General features: G+C 56.6%; 1 non-coding gene across 1 annotated transcript; it reads right to left on the bottom strand.

Annotated features, from left to right (window-relative positions):
- Window positions 1-3,257: 3,257 nt before the first annotated feature.
- TRNAA-AGC lies at window positions 3,258-3,340 on the bottom strand. Its single transcript has one exon. It is a non-coding gene; the product is annotated as a tRNA-Ala (tRNA).
- Between the last annotated feature and the right edge of the window lie 313 nt (window positions 3,341-3,653).

Raw genomic sequence — 3,653 nt, forward strand, 5'->3', positions numbered from 1 at the left:
ACACAGGCCTTGCTGTGAGCAGGATTTGAACCTGTGCAGAAGACCCCTAGAGAATTTCAACTCTAACACCTTAACCACTTGGCCATCACAGCTGAGAGCACAAAATTGCCCCAGTGCCAGAGAAACTGGTAAAGAATCCCAATGCCCAGGCGTGAAATCATCTGAACTACAGAATTCCCACTGCAAACCTGGCTCCCAAAGCACAGGGGGGATTGGGGGTTTGCTCTCTTTGCTTAGCCATGTGCAGTCGCACAGAGAGTGCGTTTAACAGTCTCCCCTCCCACAGAGCGGGAAGGGGAAATGATTCTCAACTTGAAGCCTGATGTAGGGTGACCAGACGTCCTGATTTTATCGGGACTGTCTCGATATTTGCTTGTTTGTCCCACGTCCCAACTGATGTTTGGTCGGGACACTGGACAAACAAACAATTTTGCCCTCTTCTCCGGCACACAGGCAGAGCCCGGAGGGACACTCACCCCCCCCAACTCCACCCCATCCTTCCCCCATTGGATCCCTCCCCAAATCCCCGCCCTGGCCCTGCCCCCAGCCCCACCCCCTCACTGCCCCATTGGATCCCTCCCCAAATCCCCGCCCTGGCCCCAGCCCCACCCCCTCACTGCCCCATTGGATCCCTTCCCAAATCCCCGCCCTGGCCCTGCCCCCAGCCCCACCCCCTCACTGCCCCATTGGATCCCTCCCCAAATCCCCGCCCTGGCCCTGCCCCCAGCCCCACCCCCTCACTGCCCCATTGGATCCCTCCCCATATCCCCGCCCTGGCCCTGCCCCCAGCCCCACCCCCTCACTGCCCCATTGGATCCCTCCCCAAATCCCCGCCCTGGCCCTGCCTCTTCCCCAAGCACGCGGCATCCTCCTCCCTCCCAGGTTTGCACACGGGCCATGGCCATGGCCGGGAGCGCAGCATGGAGGCTGCTCCAGCCCTGGAGCCTGTGGGGCAGCACAGTGGGGCTGGGGGCAGTGCGGAGCGGGCAGGACCCATGTGGGCGGGGGGCGGAGACACATGGGGCAGACATGCTCCTGCCGGGATGGCCCGGGCCCGGCTGCCTGGTTCACCCCTTGCCCGGGTGCTGCAGGAGGGACCTGGAGAGTGGCTCGGCTGCAGAGCTGGGAGCCCAGGCTGGGCCCAGGAGCAAGGGGATGGGGGAGGTGGGGGTCGGAGCCGAGAGTTGGGTGGAGACGGGGCTGTGTCACTGCCGCCTGGCGGTGGGGGGGAGCCTCCGGCTTTTTTTTTTTTTGCTCCGCTCCCTGCGTCCCGATATTTCATCTTTGACATCTGGTCACCGCAGCCTGACGTGAATGAGGATGTCTGGACCATAGGGCCAGGGACTGGCCTTTGCTAGAGAAACCACTGTCAGGTTTGAGCCAATTAGGACAAGTCAGCAAATAAGAACAACCTCAGGTCTCAGTAACTCCTGCAGGTAGCAAAGTCCTACAGGGAGCAGTTTCTGGCACTACACCTGCACAGCTCTGCTCCCCAGCTCTTCTCGGGCTCCTGCTCTCTCCTTAGCTCTGCCCCACTCTGGCCCAGGCAGTTCCAGCTGCCACGGAGGATGGGACCCCCTGGCCTGGTGACTCCCTCATTACACTGCCTGGCCTGTCAGTGCGGCTAACTTGGAGCTTTGGCCTCTCCCCATTGCCCCTGGGGACTGTCAGTCTCGTGGTCCTGATTTCCCATTGGCCCTTCCCCCTTCTATTGGTGCTGGGAACTAGACAACCAAACCCCGCCCCACACAAACTCTAAGTTTTAGTCAAGAGCCCCCTTACACAAGCCAGCCCCATGAGCGTCACCAATGTGCAGAGAAGGCAGCATGAGCTGGTCCCATGGTGTAACGAGCGGCACTTGGGACTCTGAATCCTGCAATCTGAGTTCAAATCTCAGTGGGACCTTGTGTTGGCTTGTGGTGAAGCCCTGGAGCTCACAGTGCTCAACTTCCCTGTCTCCAGCTGTGCAAGAGCCGGTCTCCCCCCTCCTGTTGGGTGACTCACACCTCCTAGAGCCAGGTCTCTGGCTGGGGTGGCCACAATGGGTTGGGGCTCTCGAACTTGCTATCCTGGTGGTTGGGATTCTTGCTGCTTCACCTGATGCCCACAAGTTTGGCCCTTGTGCTTCCTGCCACACTTTTCCTCTGGCCCCCATGGTGCTTGAAGAAAGGAGGGTCAGGGCCGGGATTGATAGTCAGGGCTTGGCAGGAGGGAGGAAGATTCCCAGGCTGGAGCCCCACACACCTTCCCTCCTCTGGGCACCTAGAGCAGAGGCAGCCCAGCTCTGACTGCTGGGCACCTCGGCAGAGTAGGTGAGTTCATGTAAATACAGTCTGGTCCCAAAGCCTCCCCCAACCCTGGCTCATCACTAGCTGTCAGGGGGTAGAGCTCATCCACACCTTGCTTCCAAATCATCACTTGAAATTCTGAGCTTGGCCAACATTGCCGAAGCCAATGCACTGACATTGTCAGCAAACACAACAGCTGGGTGAGGAAACCCGGCTTTGTCCAGACTTTTCAAACCTATTTTACTTTCTCAGGTACAAGTATTTTTCATACGTTGGAGCTGCTTTTAAACTGTGTGTTAACATTGCAATTTTCATTCAGATTTGCAACCAGTGACAACATTGGCAGCGCTGCATGTAACTACCTGACCACTGGGGGGGGTGTTGGGGAAATTCGGGGGAGGGGGTGCACAGCCCCCTGGCTGGGGGGCGTATAGGGAATGCCCGGTCTCACTGAATTGAGTCTCCTACTGCAGCACCTCAGTAGGTCACATCAGAGAGGAGCTGCAGTGTCTAGGCAGTGGGATGCCTGTGCCTTTAAGAGCCCAGCCCTGGGAAGCCCATGCTGAGAGGTGCTGCCTGTGGCAGGGGAAATAGAAAAGCCCCTCTGCTCCCCCCACCCTGTTTTTGCAAACACTGGAGTCTCAGCCCCCCGGGGTAACTGTTACCCCTCTCTTCACTGGCAGAGCGACGTCTCTCAGGGTGTGAAAAACCCACACACCCCAAACCCATAGAGTTAAGGTGACCTAAGCCCGGGTTAGATAGTGCTAAAGAAAAGGAAGAATTGTTCTGTCCATGTAGCTATTACATGGATGGGAAAACCTCTCCAATCACTGTGTACTCCAAAGTGCTATAGCAGTGACACAGCAGCATTTTTAGCGTAGACAGAGTGAAAGTAGACCTGGCTCCAGTTTGCACTCTGGATGCTCAGGCACCAAGTCTACAGTAATAATAACAACAGTGCAGCGCTTGCATAGTTAGCAGGATTTGAACCTGCACAGGGAAGACCCCAATGGATTGCTATTCCATCACCTTAACCACTCGGTCACAACTACTTGATGTACAGTTGTATCATTACATGATGATTCTGTTCTCACTGAATTGTCACTTCAAATTGTTTGCCCAGACCAGCTTCCCCAGCACACTCACGGCTGCGCATCAGTGTAAGTGTCCCCTTGGGTGAACAGCGAGGATTCCTGCCCATTTCCCTTCCGGCTGGAGCAGGATGAGTGTGTTTGTGTTAATGACATTGCTGTAGATTGTTGTTCATTCCCCACTCTGACAATTCAGACAGTCCCTTTCCCATTCAAATTTCCAGCACATCATTCCAATAGCAGGGGGCAGGATTTCTCTGGGGCACTGAAATTT

The sequence above is a fragment of the Mauremys mutica genome, unplaced genomic scaffold, assembly GCF_020497125.1.
Source record: "Mauremys mutica isolate MM-2020 ecotype Southern unplaced genomic scaffold, ASM2049712v1 Super-Scaffold_2380, whole genome shotgun sequence".
NCBI lineage: Eukaryota > Metazoa > Chordata > Testudines > Geoemydidae > Mauremys > Mauremys mutica.